Raw genomic sequence first — 19,518 nt, 5'->3', positions numbered from 1 at the left:
CAGTACCGCACCGACAGAAATTGAGCTCCGTGTATTCCAGATGTTCTAGTACGCGTTCATCTTTTATTGAACAGACACTGCAGAGTCATGCAGCAAGGAAAAGGAAGACGGGATGTGTCTCTGGGCAGCCTCATCCCACACAGCTCTTTTTACACTATTCTTTCCAATTGGAGGACGACTTACACACCAACTGAGGATCCAACCCTTTAAGTCAATGTACCTCCACTGAAGTTAATGGAACCATGAATATTTACACCTGCTGAGGATCTGGCTCTTAGTTCATTTCCTCTCTGCCTAATACAGTCCAACTCCATTAGTCTTGTTCTGTTTCTTTTGCCCCATTGTACCTCCTGAAAATATATAATGGACCGGTTAACATTTCCAAAGGATGGAGAAGGGATAAAACTGAATAAGCATAAAAGTGCAGAAAGCTGCCCAGAGTTATGACCTGTAACTTTTCTTTTAATGAACTGAGCCCCTATGTTCTGTGGCATTACATAACAACATCACATGAACAGGCAATGTGATTTGTTAATGTGAATTAATGTTATATAAAGATAGTCTCTGACCTTATACATAGCAAATCTTGGTCACATTTAATGTTAGGCCACTGGCACGGAAACAGCAGAGGTAATGCAAATGTCAAACAAAATAATACTGTGTGTGAGGACAACTTGAACAATGTCAAAGGGAAAAGAGGGAGATAATTATCTAAATGGAATATACAGATCATTTGTTAAGCAGATCTACATGCATTCTGGGCCTGATCCAAAAACCACTGAAGACCATGAAAACACGTGGCTGAAAAATAGGGGGGAAAGTCAGACATTGGAAGCACAGAGATACTGTATTTTCTACACTGACATTTTCATTAGGAATCAACTCATACAGGCTGAAGTGCTCACCTTAAAGTTGCCCAGTGCTGTTTCCAGTAGAATTTTGTTCATCGTTTAGTTAGAAACCTCTTCAAAAAGGAAACTGCCTGCACTGGTCCATTAGGTTAAGACAAATTTAGGGGCTTAAGACAATTTATTGGGCTTGATTGTCCTCTCACTTGCACTGGTTTGGTTTATATCAGGACTAGAACTGGTCTGAAAAACTCAAACAAAATATTTGTCAGAACTTTCTGATTCATCAAAATAAACATGTTTTGCACAATGAGTTCTATTTTTTTGACCCTCTTCCCTTCCCCCCAAACATCCAATGGACACCAGCTTTCATACCATCTAAATCTGCCCAGCTCCTCAGCAGCCCACTGAACCAGGAGCTGGCATACCAGGGCGTCCCAGCTCCCCTCCAGCCCACCAAGCAGGATATGGAGAACCCAGGGCTTCCACCGAGGAGGGTAGGCTGGAAACCCTGGCAGCTGCTCACTGAAATTGATATGTGTATTGTCGGTTTCACGGCTGTCCACCACTGAATAGCTGAAGTGAAACCAATCAGACTCTTAACTTGGGAGCAGCCAGGAGTCCTGATAAGTCTATTTTGGCTTGGAAACACCATATTTCAATATATCCATAGTATATTGTGGGATTTTTGATCATTTTCATGTTATCTCCTGAATTCATGACAAAAATATTTCCAAAAACTCAAATTGTGGAACTAAAGTTTGGTTTCCCAGACAGCTCTAATCAGGAGTAACCCCAATGTAGCCAATGGTGTTAGTCCAGGGTAAAACTGGTGTAAGTGAGATGAGAATGAGGCCGACTGGAAACAAAGATGCCCACATAAGGAGATATGGGGAATCTGATCCTCTGATGTGGTACATCTGCAAAGGTTCATTGACTTTAGAACAGCTAGCTGGTGTAAATGTGTAAAGTGCAGCCCAGGGTGTTTTAAGTTGGGATATTTACAGAGCCCAAATAAAACAGTCAATCGCATTTGAGAAAACCAAATGAGCTAATAATAGGACTGTGTCACTGGACATCTCCCAGCTACTGCCACTGTGCCTTTTTTCAGAGTAGGATATCTCGTTCAGACTGTTACTTTCCACTTTAGAAGGAAAACAGTATTTGTTGTTTTAGCAGCACTTATAGTAGGAACAATTGATCTACGGGGGAAAAAATCCATTTTGAAATAGTTCTAATTACATGCAGCCCTGTTGTGTTGGTAAATGAGGCTCACTGCTGTTTTATGAATAATTTGAAGAACTCATTGTAAGTAAATTATAGCTGGAATTGGGAATAGGCTCCGGACTGCAATGCAGCAGGTTTTTCCTTGCCTCCTGCTTCCTCATAATACATTCAGATTATTTCTTACCACCACAACTTATAATTGCAATTATACTCAAAGACATGGAACTATAATGTGAAAAACAGGGTTTGATTTCCCACCAGATTTGTGATTTATGCTGCAAATAATCTAGGTTGCTGAGGTAGCAAAAATGAAGACCCTTTCCAATTAGTGCACACCGCCTCCCCCCTCCCCCCAAAAAAGTTTTGCCTACAGAGGGCTGTAAACTGTAATGGCAAAGTGTCTTAAATATATTTTAGATTTACATACCAAAGTACCAAAATAGTTCTCCTACTGAATAAAAATCTCACTTAATGCTTATTCCTAGAAGACAAGCTTTTAGGGTCCGATCCAATGCCCAGCCCAATCACTGGAAGAATTTTTACTGACTTCAATATGCTTTAGATTAGGTTATTTTTAATTTCCTATCAATCCAATTTAAAAAATAACCCTTAGAGTTCTGCTGCTCAATAGAACCTAGCCGACTTGGAGGAGGTAATAGATTAAGAGTCTGATCCTAAAAGGTGGTAAGGACTGGAACAAGTTGGGAATTTTCCAGCAAAACAATTTGGCAGCCTCAGGCTTAATTGAGGAGGATTTGCAGGCCATCAAGGATGCAGCTGTTGTTTTCCACACTGTATCTCTTGATCATACCCTTAATTTTGAGGACCTCCTCCCAGACCTTGGGTCATGGTTTACTGGCCTTTTCCGTAAAATTGTCAAATGGATTATTTTCTTTCTTTTCTTTCTATGTGTCATTTGGGTAATGTTGCAATGTGCAAAATGTTTGTGTAGTGCTGTTACTAAGGGTTCTACTGTCCGTAGGAGAACACAAAATCTCTTCCTCCAGCTTGATCGCAAAATGCGTAACGGGCCTGACAATTTGGGTTATCAGGCCCGAAGGGGGGACTGTGACAGTCAGTAGAGTTTCCCCCGCAACAGCTAGTTAGGCAGCTTATAATAGCTGGCAACCATTAGGGGAAATTGGACACCTCAGGGACACAGTAGCCTGAACTTTTGAACTTTCTTCCCTTATCGGTCTAGAGGCAGTTGAAGCTAGTCCTGAACTGTTTTTTGCTGAGCAGATTGCAGGAGTGCAGGGTTTGCTAACCACCAATCAAATGCTAACACAACTGAAGCCTGTGTGTGAGTGTGTATAAAAGATTTTTGGTTTTTGTATGGAGTTAGAGTCTTTGTATCTTAGTACAAAGCTCTCCTTTCTTCTGCAGAATAAAGCAGCCTTTCCTTATCCCTGTCTGGCTGTCATTGGCTCTCAGCTAGGCGGACCCAACATTTCGGTAACAGATGCAGGCTCTGAGTGGGGCTTACCTCAAGCAGCTCCCAGAAGCAACTGCATGCCCCTTCTCCAGCTCCTACACAGAAGCCAGGACAATGGGAGCTGCAGGGGCGGCGCTTGGGGCGGGGGTGGCCCCCAACCTTGCTCTCCAGTTGGAGCACCAAAGCAGGACAAGCCCCAAACTCCGTTCCCCAGCAGGAGCTCAAGGTCCGGATTAAAATTGTGGGCGGGCTGGATTCAGCCCGCAGGCCATAGTTTGCCCACCTCGGCTCTAAAATTTTACATTGTTTTATTGTTGAATGCAGGTGGGTTTTTTTACATATTTCTACATTTGTAAGTTCAACTTTCATGATAAAGAGATTGCGCTACAGTACTTGTATTAGGTGAACTGAAAAATACTATTTCTTTTGTTTTTTATACAGTGCAAATACTTGTAATCAAAAATAAATATAAAGTGAGCACTATACACTTTGTATTGTGTGTTGTAATTGAAAATATATTTGAAAATGTAGAAAACAAGAATATTTAAATAAATGGTATTCTATTATTAACACTGCGATTTATTGTGTGATTAATAGTGATTAATTTTTTTAATCGCTTAACAGCTCTATTTCTAATGATTCTTTTTTAAATGTCCCTTCCACAGAAGGTTTTCATGTTCCTAGTTCCCCAACCACCAGAGTTTTCTGTGGAACAGAAATTCTGACTTTCGACCAGCTCTACTCAGGACCCTCAATTCCCATTAATGTTGATGAATTTACTCTGAGTTTTTGTACTGGATTGGGGGGAAAGCAGGCAACAAATATATACCAAAATAGACAATGGCAGGTCTTCAGTGCTTCACAAGGCTGGGCCATAGACCAACAGCTGTACTGTACATAGAGGTGCTAAGGCAATAAAATGAAATCTAATCTTCCTAGACAGTGATTAGTGACTGTGGAAATTAATGTGTTAATTGGCAAATGCCTCTCTTTAGCATGCTGCTGATCTTTCATATGCAGGGATCTCGCATTGACCCATGACCTGTTTGGCATGTTTTTCCCTCCTAAGGAAATCCCTTCCCCACCACTTCAGATTTCAACTTCTCCTCCTTGCCTTTGAAGACCTTAACAGCTCTGCCCAGCCCTACGTCTCAGATCTGACTTATTATCAAGTCTGCTTCACTCCACCCTCATGCCAGCTTTGCCACTTAATCTGCTTCCTTCGCCCATTCATCTCTGTACTTTTTTCCATGCTGCCTCCTGTACAGAGAACAGCATCGCTGTCCCAATGTATAATGCCCTCATCTCATCCAAAGCTCTCCCAATGACCCACCACTTCTGTAACACAGACACAAACTCAAGTCTGACAGATGTCTTCCCCATGCCAACATTTTAAAGAGAGGTATTTAAAAAAAAGAGAGTGGGAAGAAGGATGGAGGAGGGGGGGCAGAATTCCAGTAGGTCTCTCAGTATCTGTATTTTGGTTTGGGAACTGTATAGGGTAGGGAGTGGTCTTTATGTGTCCTGAACAGCACTAATCCTGAACAGATTAACAAATCAACACTGACTCCAAACCATATTTCACAGATTCTAAGGCTAGAAGGACCCTTGTAATCATCTAGTCTGACCATCTGCATTACACAGGCCTCAGAGATCCTCATCCAGTAAAGTCTGCATCAAGCTAAAAACTTTTGCTTGAGCAGTGGTTTGCTTTAGCAGTGGTGAGCTGGGGCCAGTTCCCACCGGTTCGCAGGAACCGGTTGTTAAATTTAGAAGCCCTTTTAGAACTGGTTGTCCCGGTTCTAAAAAGGCTTTTAAATTTAACAAAATCTGTGCCAGCTCCCTGCCCTGCCCCTGGCCCCAGCTCACCTAGCTCCACCTCCTCCCCTGACACTCCCCCCGGCTTCTCCTCCCCCTCCCCTGCTTCCCGTGAATCAGCAGCTTCCTGCAGGTGAACTGGGGCGGGGATGGGGTGCGAGGAGAGCTCCAGGCACCACGCGGCCCGACTCAGGCCGCGCGGCGCAAGTCCAGGATGGGCCCCGGACCAGGCCTCGACTCCTGCTCTGGGCCGGGCCCCGGGCCCAACTCTGGCCGCACAGCTCTGGCTCTGGCTCGGGCCAGGCCCCGACTGAAGCCACGCGGTGTGGCTCTGGCCCAGGCCCCATCCCAGGCCCTGACTCTGGCCCCGGCCAGGCCCCAACTTCGGTCCCCAGCCCCAACTCCGGTCCCCAGCCCCAACTCCGGCCATGCAGCGCGGCTCCAGACCGGCCCCGGTGGGGGTAAGAGGCCGGGGTTGGGGGGGTTGGATAAGGCAGGGACAGGGACAGGGAACGGGGGTGGGTTGGATGGGGCAGAGGCTCTTGGGGGGCGGTCAGGGGATGGGGAAGGGGGGGTTGGGTAGGCGCCACATGGGAGTTCTGGGGGTCTGTCGGGGTGTTGGTGGATGAGGTCGGGGCAGTCAGGGGACAGGGAGCAGGGCGAGTTGGGCAGGGGGTGGAGTCCTGGGGGCAGTTAGGTTTGAGGGTCTCGGGAAGGAGTGGGCAGGGGACAAGGAACGAGGAGGGGATTATGGGTTGCAGTTTCTGAGGGGGGCAGTTGGGGACAGGACATGGGTGGAAGGTGTACTCACCGGGCAGTTCCCTACCGGGTATTCGGCGGCGGGTCCTTCACCCGCCGGAGCCATGCCGAAGAAGACCCGGTAGGGAACCAGTTCCTAAGATTTTGGCAGCTCATCACTGAGCTATAGGATAACATTGGATATACAGCCTGATTTAAAGACTGAGGGTATGTCTTCACTACCGTCCGGATTGGCGGGCAGCGATCGATCCAGCGGGGATTGATTTATCATATCTAGTCTAGATGGGATAAATCGAACACCAAGCACTCTCTCATCAACTCCTGTACTCCAGTGTAGACCAGGCCTAAGTGACTGAGAATCCACTGCATCCCTAGGTAATTATTCTAATGGTCAATTACCTTCACTGTTATATTTAGCCTTATTTCTAGTCCAAATATGTCTAGCTTCAGGTTCCAACTGGGTCTCATTATGCCTATTTCTGCAAGATTACAGAGCCATCTACTATCACAAATTTCTTTCCTTTGATTACTGTCTACAAAAATCTACAAGTAATTCCCTAACCTTCTCTTGCAAAAACTAAACAGATTGAGCTTCTTAAGAATCTCACTTTAATGCGTTTATAAGGACAAGGCGGGAGAGGTAATATCTTTTATCGGACCAACTTCTGGTGGTGAGAGAAGCAAGTTTCCAGGCCTCAGTTCATTTTTGTAGCTCTTGTGTTAATACTTCTAACTCTTTAACATCTTTTCTGAAGATCTGATTCACCCTCTTAGCTGCAGCATCACACTAGGCGATCATGTTCTCTGTCATGATCCCCAAGTCCTTCTCAACGTTTCTGAATTCCAGGATACAGTCCCACATCTTGTAAGTGTGACTTCCATTCTTTGGGGATAGTTTTATGGTACTACACTTGGCTGTATTAAATCACTTGTTCAAAAGAGCCTACTTTAGCAAGCATTCCACATCAGTCTGTATAATGGGCTTGTCTCCATCATTATTAACTAATGCACCAATTTTTTGTCATCTGCAAATTTCATCAGTAATAATTTTATATTTTCTTCCAGTTCATTGATAAAAAGAGATGTAATAGCTTTAGGCCAAGAACAGATCCCAGCAGGAATTTACCAGATACTTCTCCATTCGATGACAATTCCCAATTGCTTTTTGTCACTAAACCAGTTTCTAATCTATTTAATATGTGATACATTGTACAGTGCTATTTTTATATCAGACTGCCATGTGAGATGAAGTCAAAGTGGGTTTTAGCCCACGAAACTTATGCCCAAATAAATTTGTTAGTCTCTAAGGTGCCACAAGGCCTCCTTGTTGTTTTTCCTGATACAGACTAACACGGCTACCACTCTGAAACCTAAATACAAGTAATAATGTTAAGTTACCTTTCTCAGCAAAACTTGTGATCTCATCAAAAAAACACAAGTTTCCTTGATAAGACCTGTTTTCCATAAAACTGTGTTGATTGGTATTAGTTATGCTACCATCCTTTAATACTTTACTGCTATGTCCCATACCAGCCTTTTATGATTTTGCTCAGGATCAATGCCAGGTTAACCACCCTACAGTTAGATGGGTCATCCTATTTACCCTTTTAAAATATTGACATAGCATTACCTTTTCTCCAATCCTCTGGCACTTCCCCAGTGTTCCAAGATTTGTTTACAAAAACATACATGATTGAGAGAGCTCCTCGGCCACTTCTTGTAATACGTTGGAGTACAAGTTATCGGGTCTTGAATAGTTAAAAATATGTAACTTTCTCAGTTAACATCCTCCCTAGTTATTGGTGCAATAGGAAATATTTCATGACCACTGTAACATATGAATGCATCATTCTGCTTCTTTTTAAATACAAAACCAATATTTACTACTTCTGCTTTTTCTAGATCATGATGGACAATTTTACCATCCTTATCTATTTGTCCTGGGCTCATAACTCCACTAAGGCTCACTGGAAGATACACAAACTTAACCCAAGTTTCAGGTTACTACTAAATCCTGAAACCAGGTCCTGGCTTTTGACTTCGTTACAAATGTTTTGCTTAGCTCCAGTTCTGACCAAAAAGGAAGGCAAAATTCTCAGACAAGTTGGGTTAGAAAAGTGTAAAAGATTATGGTTTTAACTTTATCTAGTTATGCAACCAAATTCACACCTAATGTCGGTAAGTACAACCCTGATGGAAGTCAAGGGACTGGCATTCATCTCCACCAGGTCTAAACTTGGCTCATATCTTATTATTCCCACTGGGTATTCTGACAAACTCTTGTCATTTCACCATTTACACTTCCACAAATAAGTGTCTGTTTATTATTAGATTTCAGCTAACACAATTGAATTTATCAGTTAGCATGTCTGTAGCCCCTCTTAGCCTCACAGTTAAACATCTGACCTTTACCATTTTTGTACTCGTGCACTATATCGTCTCTTTGGCAGAGGACTGCTTTCCCATAATTGCATCCAGATAGCTCCATTGGTAACCTGAGGTTGATCTTCAGTGATATAAACTGGGGTGTCAAACTGGCCCAATTCCAAGCGCAATATTTAAAAGTAGTGAAAGTTTTTGGATTTTTTCCCCATTAAAATGAGTCAGAAATTCACTTCTAGGAGAATTGCTTAAAAAAAAATTAGTTGGAGTTCAATGGTGCATAAACTTTTTATGAAACAGGTCTTAAGTAGCTGTTAAACTCCATTAATACAAAAGCTATATTCTCCAAGGTTCTAACAAACAGAAACTGAATGCTTTCTTGGCCATCTGCCATTAACTAACAGCTGGCAAAGAGTTGATCTTCTAGGCATTTAGATGTGTTGGCATTGTAATACCAGACAGTGTAACCCCTACCAGATGATCTACAAAATACTTCCTTTTCCAACAGCATCCTACATTTTTACCTGTAAAATCTGAAGGTATTCTAGTATCTGGGTAAGTCATAGCAACTAGATTTGGGCCAGAATCCAAACCCCAACTAAGCTCCCTGCTCCCATCACAACCTATAGTGTTGCCCTTTTATAAATTGGCAGCTTGATCTGGCAATTACTCCCAAAGCTGAATATTTAATATCGTCATCAATTACCAGAAAATGACTATCTGGATTTGGATCAAGAATGATCATAAGTGTTGAGCCTCCACATCCTAAACTCAAGGAGAAGGAAAAAACAAGCATAGAAAAGAAACAAGGAACACGGTGGCACCTTAAAGACTAACAGATTTATTTAGTCTTTAAGGTGCCACCGGACTCCTTGTTGTTTTTGTGGATACAAACTAACACGGCTACCCCCAATATCTGACATCAAATAGAAAAGAAAAGATGATAAAAGCAGTAAATGTGAGCAGGGTACGTGTGGGGCAGAAGCGATAGGTTTTGTTTAGAGAGGCAGTGCTGTCTAGTGGCTAGAGCCATGGACTTGGAAGGAAGAGGTCTATTGCTCACTCTGACACTGACCTGCTGTATGATCTTGGCCACGTCATTTATTCTCTTTCTTCTCCCTCCCTTTGTCTGCACTCTCTCCTTAGATTGTAAGCAGTTCATGGCAGAGATTGTCCCTCACTGTGTGTTTGTACAGTGCCCGCCACAATGAGGTTTCAATCTCAGTTGGGATCTCTAGGTGCTACTGTAATACAAATAATAGTAAGTTTCTAAATGGAGCTATAGACGGACTCTCTTGATAGGGCTTTCTAGCAAGGTGAATCGCAATGGTGCAAGTACAGCTGTACACATCTAGGACATGAGCATTGTTCTATCTATGCCAGTAAATCCTGGAAGAATTTTACTTTAGAGAGTGTGGATATTACTTCATTTCTAAATGGGGAAAAAAGAACCCAGCTATTAATCTCCATCAAATCCCTGTTCAGCCTTGGCCTCTGAATTGTAAATTAAAGAGGTACATGTACAATCTGGGATATTTTCCAGAATCTCTTTTTAAAGAGCATGATGTATTCTTACTTTACACAGATTGTACCAAGAAGAGCTCTCTGGTTGGTCAAAATGCCATCAGCAGACCTGATGATGCTCCTGGAGTGCATGAGCTTCATGGTGGATAAAAACTGGGGATGGGAAAGAAGGCTTTGCCAGAGCTGCCTGCAACTCACTTCACTGTCCCCACTGCACTACCAAGATCTTCACGCAAATCTCCTCTCTTTCCTCATGGGCATATTTTTCCAAGGATATCAACACAGATGGGCATTGTTGCCTGAAGGCGAGCTCACGATGGCTTGATCAAAACCTGCCATCCATTCCAGAGAACTAAATGCAATGGGTGCTCTGTGTACTGGCATCATTTTACACTAGTACTAGCATCTAGTGGGCTATTTCAGCAACTTGTATATGTTCTGTTCCATAAGATATACATGCCTGCCTGGGAGCCGGAGAGAAGGAGGATCATGAGGTGACAACTGATGACGTGACAGCTGGCACATCATTTATGAAAACATCCTTGCAAAAAAATCTAGGCATAGTGTGGAGACATAGTGCCAATCAATTCTACCGCTAAGATATGGATCAGAGAAATGTTGCCATCACATTCTTCCCTGTCCTTTATATTTTACTCATTCTGGAACCTGCAGAGAGATAAGAGGTAGATTTCTAATAAAGTGACATCTGTTTTGCTTCAAAATCAGGTTTCAGTGGTGTGTGTGCTTGACAGGTGACTAAATTTCTGCTGAACAACATACTAAAATGCCTGCAGCACAGTAAATTACCTGGGAATATGCTCATCACCATCCATTAATCCTCCTGATTCCCAGTAGAGCGGGTAAGGCATAGCACTGCTGTTCTCACTTGGGCAAACACATAGGAAGAGTAAGTAAAAAGTAGCCAAATTTACAACAACCATGTTGATTCAGATACCAAAGAAACTAAACATCATTCTTGGTGTCTTATGGGCTTGTTGTGCTTTGTTCGGTCTTCCTTGGCTGTAATCTGTAATATCATTTCCATTGTTAATAATTGCAAACAGTATCTTGCCAGTGTCTGAATCAGCGTAGCTACAACTTTCTACCTGTCACTCCCTAGAATTGTAAAATATTCAAATTTCATTTTTGTTGAAATATCATATTTCTATTGAAAACAATGATTTTTGCCATTTTCTAGCCAGCTCTAATAATAACAACCATTCTAATTAGCTGATAAGGACAACAGCTACATTTTTGATGTGTTTCTCATAGTTATGTGCAGCCGTTTTGGGGGCGTTTTTTGTTTGTTTGTTTGAACAAGAAGCTGAGTCTAAAACTATTAGTAAGTGAGAATGTCTTGTTTAACTGACATTTCAGAAAGTTGTTTCCCCTTTGCAGCTGGCTCAGGGATTTTTTTTTCTGCCTTTGAGCAATGTTCAGGATTATTCTGGTGCCTATTCCCTATGTTGCTATGGGAAGTTTTATGCACTAGGTACCAAAAATCTGCTACCAGATGTTTTTGATTTATAGAGCGAGCAAGTGCACACGCACACACATGGATCTCTCTGGGGGTCTGCTACCCTACTGGTAGGGTTTAATCATACTGCTTCCCTAACCCTAAAGGGAAAGAACCTTCTTAGACTAGAGAAGAATTTTATAGCTGTTGACAGTATATTTGAGTTGCATGGATGAATGGGAGTTGAAGACAGAATATGGCCCCAAAGAGCCTTTGATTATCAAACTAAAGGAGTCTGGAAATCATGGCACTTAATACTTTGTGGATATAACCTGGGGCTGAGATAGTCAATGTGATGCAAGCAATATGGATGGCCAGTTCCCATTCAAGTTAATAGAAACTGGGTACTCAAATCCCCCTGGCATCTTTAAAAATCTTACCCGCCATGTACATTGTGCTCCACAAAGATTGCAGTAAAGTTTTAGATTATTCAATTAATCTTCAGCAGTGTATGTTTAAGACCTAAAGTTATTTTCACTGTAAATTGACATGATACAATCTAAATAACATGTTCTGCAATGTAAGTGCCAGAATTTTAAAGGCGGTTAAGCACTTTGCCATTGAAGTCAATGGGAATTGTGGCACCTAAATACCTTTTAAAAATCTGCCCCTGAGCTCTCTGGGTTCTTTGTTATGCATTTATACACTGTGTCGCACAATAGGGCCCTTATCTAGGGCTGGAGACCTAGGCACTACCAAAATGCAAATAAAAAAGTCTCTTCCCATTAACACTCATTCATCCTATCTATCCATTGGATGAGTCATCAGTTCAGACAACGGATCTGTGGACGTATCATTGGTGAGGAGACAAAGCCTTTGCAAAAATGGGTCTGGAAGAGCTCTGTCAGAGGAGAGGGAATGGGCTTGGCAGCACAGGACATAGGGTGCTATCCAAAGCACAGGGGACAGAACGAGAAGTTCAGCAACTGGTGAGGACTGAATAGTGAGACACTCAACTATTGTCTGTGCTCTCAATTTGGGTCTAAGTACAGAATGAGTCCTGGTTTAGGAGTACAGCAGGAATGCATTGCTGGGAACAAGATACAGAGGTCAGACACGGTTGGGGTGGTAGCAGCGGGACAGGAACAAAGCCACACCTCCAACTGACACTGCATATTTCAATAGGGTTCCCCACCTCACCCAACTAAATAAATAAATAGAGCTCAGTGGTTTAAGCATTGGCCTGCTAAACCCAGGGTTGTAAATTCAATCCTTGAGGGGGCCATTTAGGGAACTGGGGTAAAAATCTGTCTGGGGATTAGTCCCTCTTTGAGCAGGGGGTTGCACTAGATGACCTCCTGAGGTCCCTTCCAAACCCTGATATTCTATGACTCTCTTTTTAAAAAGCCTGTTGCCCTCTTACTGGTCGTGTTGCTGAGCAGGACAAAGCTGCCACTCTGGAAGATTGTGAATGACAGGTAATCAACTGCCTGATGATGTCCACATGGCAATTGGAGAGGAATACCTTTCAGCTAGTTTTCTTGAGGTGGGACTGTATATTATGTTGTCTTCCAAGCATCATTTCAGCAGGAGCTCCCCGCCAGTAGCCAGCTCTTCCTTTGTCATCACTTTAAGTGGTCATTCTGCTCTCTCCATGCAGCTGTCTTCTCCCTAGCAAGCAAATACAAGATAAGGTATCAGCCCAAAATATGCCATCATGCATTCTTCTGCCGATCCCTCCATACAATGACCCTCAGTTATTGTTTGGATTTATTTTAATGACTCCCATCCTGGGCTGATTACCAGACACAAAACAGATCTAGCAGTCTGTAGGAAAGCCCACACTAAAGTGAATGCTCTTCTTGTTACCTGCTTCCATTGTCTAATTACTGAAGTGCTTTTCTACATGCTGTGCTAGTGATGCTGAACAATAAGAATTCAATTGGTCTAATCTCAGCCAACAATTTTAAAGTTTTAAAGTAATTGAAAAGCCTGTCTCACCCTTTTTTTCACATATTACACATATCACAGATTGGTTTGCCCAGAGATATTTAGGGAGCCATCTGGCCAATCAATAGGTTAGCTGTGTTTGCCATTAATTTCAAGTCCATTTCAAGTCTCACCAACAAATACCCAGGGTGTTATCACCCAGTGCTACTAATTGTGTGCATTCCCATGTCTTGTTTCTGGCAGACTTTCCAGCACATTTCTTGTGGCAATTCTCCTGTTTGTTTCCTGAAAATTTCTGAGATTTCTTCTCTTTCAAGTTAAATTGCTAGATGTATAAATTTAGCTCTTAGCTTCAACACAGAGGTGCTGGAGAATCCACAGGGGCATAGCTCAGATAATTGAAACTGCATAATAAACATTCAGCGTAATGAAATGGTGATGTTGTAACAATAGGAAAACATCACAGAATACCCATATGACAATATTAAATAAACTGACATTATAGCTCTAAGTGCCAGCCATTTGATTAGAGGCCAGGCAACAATTTCTTTGGAAGAGAAATTCTATGCTCAATGGGCTGTTCACTCTGTTAGTGAATGAAACTACTACACAAGCAACTGCCCATATAACAATATCTGAGCGGCAGACACTTTTGCCTGGCACAAGAAAACAAAACCATATCCAAGGATAATCCAGCATCAGAGACAGCACCCTCTTTATGTAATCTACTTCACAGCTACAAGAGTAGAAATAGTTTGACATGAAAAATCCCAAGCCATAGAACAGACACTAGTTTTACCATACATATGCTGTATATTACAGGAGTGCCTAGACATCCCAGTCAAGATCGGAGCTCCACTGTGCTACGTGCTATACATACAGTCACCTGAAGGCAGTTCTGTCCTGAAGAGTTTATAATCTAAAGAGGAAAAGGATAGGAAGGGAAATAGAAGCATAGAGAGATGAAATACCTCGCCCAAGATCAGTAGCAGAGCCAAAGAATAGACCCTACATCTTCTGTGCCTTGGGCCAATGCCCAGTCCACTAGGCCATACTGCCTCTATCAATACAGAGCAGGGCTAGTCAAAGAAAGCACTCTGTGTGCACCTGTGGGGACGTTATTATAAAGTGGTATTACTGAGCATAGCCTGGCCTTTAAGGATCAAAGCAAATACAAATGTATGGATTTTCCTTTTACTTACACTGAGGTAAATCAAGAGCAACCTCCCTGAAATCAATGGAGTTACACCAGTTTTACACTGGTATGAAAGGAATATGAAGCCCCTGAGATCCTTCCTCCACCATAATCCAAAGAAAGGATTACATAGATCAGAGAAGTCCAATTATATATCCATCTCTAGAGAATCAGATGCCAGCTCATCTGCATTTCTTGTAGGAAAGACCTGAAAAGCCACCCACTCCTGTTAGCCTGCTTGACAAAGTCTCATGTTAAGAGACATACAATTTGGAAGAAGGAGTAATCCCCTCATGGCCAGGACCTAAGCAGACATCCATCAGCCCATCACAATGCCCACTGAGTGGGTCCACAGTGAGATGCAAAAGATAATAGAGCAGAAATGTCAGATATAATTGGGTAAAGAGGTTGCTCTTATTTTGCACTAATGTTCGCATATGCACGCACACACCTTAGTAGGCAGCTTCGAAAGAAAGTTCATTTTATCTCTTCTCCTTACTTTGTCCCTAAAGCAACCCCTTAATACCAACTTTCACAAAGATTTTAGAACTGGAATTTGTGTTTTTTAAAGTGTTTTAAAAATAGCCATTGGTTTCACTTTGCAGAGTCTTGCGCTAATATTGAGTCAAATCCAATGCTACTGTAACCCACACACCGCCTGGATGTGGTGTTCTGTCCCATCTAGTGGCACCAAGACCACTTAGAGAGGGAGAGAGAAAGTTAAATGGTCTGCACTACAGCCTTAGCCAACAGTCAGTTGGCTTTTAGCTTATGCAGTAGAGGCTTCTGCACTAAGCTCCAAAGGTCCCCGGTTCAAGGTGCAGCCACTTACAACAAGGCCATATTTGTCCCACTGGGTGCAATTCTGCATCCCAACTGATACACCCTCAGCTCTGGAACAAAGTGAGGCGAGAAAGGCAGCTCCATGCCACCACCACAGCTCCTAGGATTTGGGGAGTAGGGCTACCCTAAACTATGTTACCCATGGCCCCCTAAGGAAATGGAGGCCAAGTGGCAGACCAGCCTTACAAAATCTGCTGGGTTGGAATTGCCTGGGTTCACAATCCCATAGAGAAAGACTATATTGGGCTTCTTCATCTTTAGATCTAAGGCGACTTTTTAGGTCATAGAAATTAGAGCAAACATGCATGAACTTCCAGCCTTGCAGTTTGGCCTGGAGGGCAGGACTAACCCAGGGAGATAATTACCTATTGCCCTTGACAGTGTTTCTAGTGACAATACGGGACACTTTTTAAAGTAGTTCCCATCTCTATTTGCTGCCTTCAGTTGTTAAATTGAATGGATATAAGAAGGGGGGTTAGAATTTGGAAACACTTAATCAGAGTAATTTTGATAATCTTCTAAAGTCTTTGAAACCATAGAAGGGAAAGTTACACGGGAAAAATGTATCTATTCCAGAACTCAAATCAGCTTTTTGGGAGGCGGAGGGAGAGTTGATGAATAAATGTGATGCTGATTCGTGGCATGGAAGGACATTCTCTTTTACGAAAATCATGTTGAACTACTTTGTGGGGAAATGTGGTTCTGAGTGAGAGAGAGATAAATGTATAAATAGCTAGAACAGATTTTTGGAGAATAAGGCAATAAATCAAATCCCCATAAATAGCAGTCAGACTCATGTACCATAAAAGTGACCTAAAGCAGAGCAGAAAGAAATCACCTTTGGAGATCATAAGACTCTAAAACCAGACAGCTTCAAGAGGGCACAACTGGCACATGATTTATAAATGAAAAGGAAAACTGCAGCGGTAGCAGAAAAGTGAGGAAAATGAAAACAAGACTTTTTCACTTCAAATTTTTCTTGGAAATGTTAGCGAGTATGGACCAAATGAAGTCAACAGCGATTCAGAGGTCGTAAGACAGAAAAAATAGCCCGTTATTTTATTTTCATAGAAATTTTGCTACTGAAACAGTTTCTAATGGGAACTCCTTAATATGGGCCTGATTCAGAGAGAAGCATGGGGCCCAAACCAGCAAGTGGCTCTCTGAAGTCAGAGTACAAAGGTCCATCAGCAATCATCATTATTTATATGAACAACGTGTCATATTATACAAGTTATATTGGAGGCCTCCACCTAAATCAGGACTACACTGTGCACTGAACAAACACATAGTAAGAGACTGCCCAGAAGAGCAGTTTAATTTCGATAAACAGATGTCTGGTAGATGTGAAATTAAAACTAGATGACCAAATGAAAGTTTGCAATTAACTGAAGAACAAAACTTGGAAACATAAATGCTTCCAAGCTGTTCCTCCAAAACGGGGTTGAGGCACGTTGGTGAGTCAAGGAATTAGAGGAAGCTTACACCGTCACACGTCTTCTATCCTTCTTTTAAAAAACAATATCGGAGCACCATGCAAACATTAAGGCATCTATCCTCACAACATGCCAGTAAGGAAGCCCGATACTATTACCCACAGAGAGATTAAGCATCATGCTCAAGGCCATGCTGGAAGTCTGTGACATGCTGGAACTGAGGCCAGATTTCCCAAGTCCCAGTGCCCAGCCACTGGCCCATCCTTCCTCTCCTCATTTTGTGAATTAAAAAGAGGCACTGAGTCTGTTGTGTTGTCACTTTAGCACCTTCTACAAAAACATTAAATCCGCTGTATATAAAGAACAAATGAAACAAAGAATTCCTGGTGCTTTAAGAGGGAGGGTTTTATGAGCTGGTTTCAAACGATGTACTGCAGTGCTTACTGCAAAAAGTTGATGTATTTGCAGATTTCTTTTTGTGTTTGTGTATGTTTAAGCAGTACCTATGGGAGCTGTTGCTATGTGTAACCTGAACTATATAGTACTTGAAAATACAATAAAAATACCAAGGAATTCAAAATTAAATCAGAAACTGGCTCACGGGCCAAATTCAGCCCTGGTGTAAACTGGAAGTCCTCCATACCATAATGTGGCCCACTAACTACATTTCCTGGATCACCTGCAGCAGACTTGTTTTGCTTACGGTTGTTGGGATTCCCTCTGAGATGTTTTTCCACTCAGCATCCCAAGAACTTAGTTCGACTCAAAACTGTGTCACTCCGGTATCTTGGGCATAGAGCAGTGCTATGCTGAGTTGATTAGACTCAAACGCAGGGGGATGGATGAAGGATATATGAAAGATCCAGAGTTACACAGAAACCCTCTCCCTTTTTATATATTTATGCATTTCATTGCATTTACTATACGTTGCATCGCACATTTCGGGATTGGTTTGGTTACTGAGTAGGAACTAATCCCTGTACAGCATGTTTAATTACTCACGTTGAGCCAGGCCTACAATGGTGAAATTCCATCGTTCTCAGCCTCTCTTCCACTAATAAAACCATCCAAATGGTATGCAGTTCTGAGCTGAGAAACATGCGTCATGACCTCTGGTTTAGCTCCCTGATCCTGGATCTGTTTACTGACCAATGGCATTCACATTATGCAAGGCAAAGCATTGCCAGTCAGCACTAGATTCCCAAGCGTATATTTTCTGAGTAGCAAAGGTTTCCAGAGATTAATATTGTTGTCTGCACTTGCACAAGCTGCAGAGTATGAAGTTTAAAAGGCTCTTGAGAGGGAATGTAATGCTTTGCAAGCTCAGAGGTAGGTCAGCTTTTTACAGTGTTGCCAACTCTTGTGATTTTTATCATGGTGTTCAGAATATTTGATGTTTTTCTTAAAGCCCAGCTCCTAGAGTCGCCATTATGTACAAATCTCAGCTGTCATTAAAAAAAAAGTTTCTAGCTCTCATGGTTGCAAAGAAAAAGCTTGAAAATGTAGTCTGATTGTAACCTCAAAGGCTTAGAAAGCAGAAGACAAAGAAAATAAACTTAATTTTTTTTAAAATTATGATTGGCTTAAAAAAAATCTCATTCTTTTGGGGACCAGTCTTATGATTATTGACTAGTTGGGGTTGGCTTTTACATTTCAGAGGTTCATTTCAGCTGAGCACCCAAAAGTTTGGACACTATTTTAAATCCCCAAGTCCTGGACTGGAAATAGTGTGAGAACAAACTTTCCTGTGAAATGAAAAGACCTAGTCCTTGTGTAGCACTTTTCACCAGTAGATCTCAAGGCACTTTACCATGGAAGTCAGTGTCACTATTCCCACTTCACAGGTGGGGAAATTAAGGCACAGGGAGGCAAGTGACTTGCCAAGGTCACCCAGCAGGCCAGTGGCAGAGCCAAGACTAGAAGCCAGGTCTCCCAAGTCCCACTTTGGGTGATCTAGCCATTAGGCCATGTAGAAAATCTCTCTTATGACAGCTACATTTTAAGGAAACAACACAACTGTCAAACAGACTAGGCAGAGAATGGTAATATTTTGTATGCAAGTAAATTACTTCTGAATTGATTTGAATTGAGTTTTGTGCAGAACTCTACTGTAAGTGATTATTGCAGTTGTCTGATAATCTATTTGAGATACAATGCTCTGGGAATACCAAAAAACTTACTACCACAAACACGGTTCAGTTGCTTGTAAACTGGACTTCAATGATTTATGGGAGATGTACAGTGATTGGATGATACAGTAACTCCTCACTTAACATTGTCCCTGTTAACGTTGTTACATTGCTGATCTACTAGGGAACATGCTCGTTTAAAGTTGTGCAATGCTCTTTTGTAATGTCATTTGGCAGCTGCCTGCTTTGTCCACTGCTTGCAGGATTCTCTGGAAGAGCAGCCCCTCCTTGTGGGGATTAGAAGCATCAGCGCCCCTAAATTCCCTGTAAGCTATGTGGCTCGGCAGCTGCCCAGCAGCAGTTCAGCTGTCCCTCCCCCCACTACCCTGCTGCTCCTGCCCTGCCCTCTGCCTTGGAGCTGCTCCCAGGAGCATCCTGCTTGCTGGGGGAGGGGGAAGAGGGGTGCTGATATCAGAATGTCCCCCTGCTCCTGCCCCACCCCGTTCTGTACCACCT

General features: G+C 42.4%; 1 long non-coding RNA gene across 2 annotated transcripts in view; it reads right to left on the bottom strand.

Moving 5' to 3' along the window:
- The window catches only part of LOC123343563, a 66,229-nt gene that overhangs the window by 35,762 nt on the left and 10,949 nt on the right, over nt 1-19,518 (bottom strand). The window contains exons 2-3 of one of the 2 annotated variants that reach the window (XR_006572276.1): nt 12,873-13,120; nt 10,801-10,878 (exon numbers count right to left, since the gene is read on the bottom strand). This is a non-coding gene — a long non-coding RNA (uncharacterized LOC123343563). Of the gene's footprint in view, nt 1-10,800; nt 10,879-12,872; nt 13,121-19,518 lie in introns of those variants that run through there. The other variant, XR_006572277.1, reaches the window with a different exon arrangement.

This window comes from Mauremys mutica, chromosome 11 (assembly GCF_020497125.1).
Source record: "Mauremys mutica isolate MM-2020 ecotype Southern chromosome 11, ASM2049712v1, whole genome shotgun sequence".
Classification (NCBI taxonomy): Eukaryota; Metazoa; Chordata; order Testudines; family Geoemydidae; genus Mauremys; species Mauremys mutica.
This window is presented reverse-complemented; position numbering and strand designations above follow the sequence as displayed.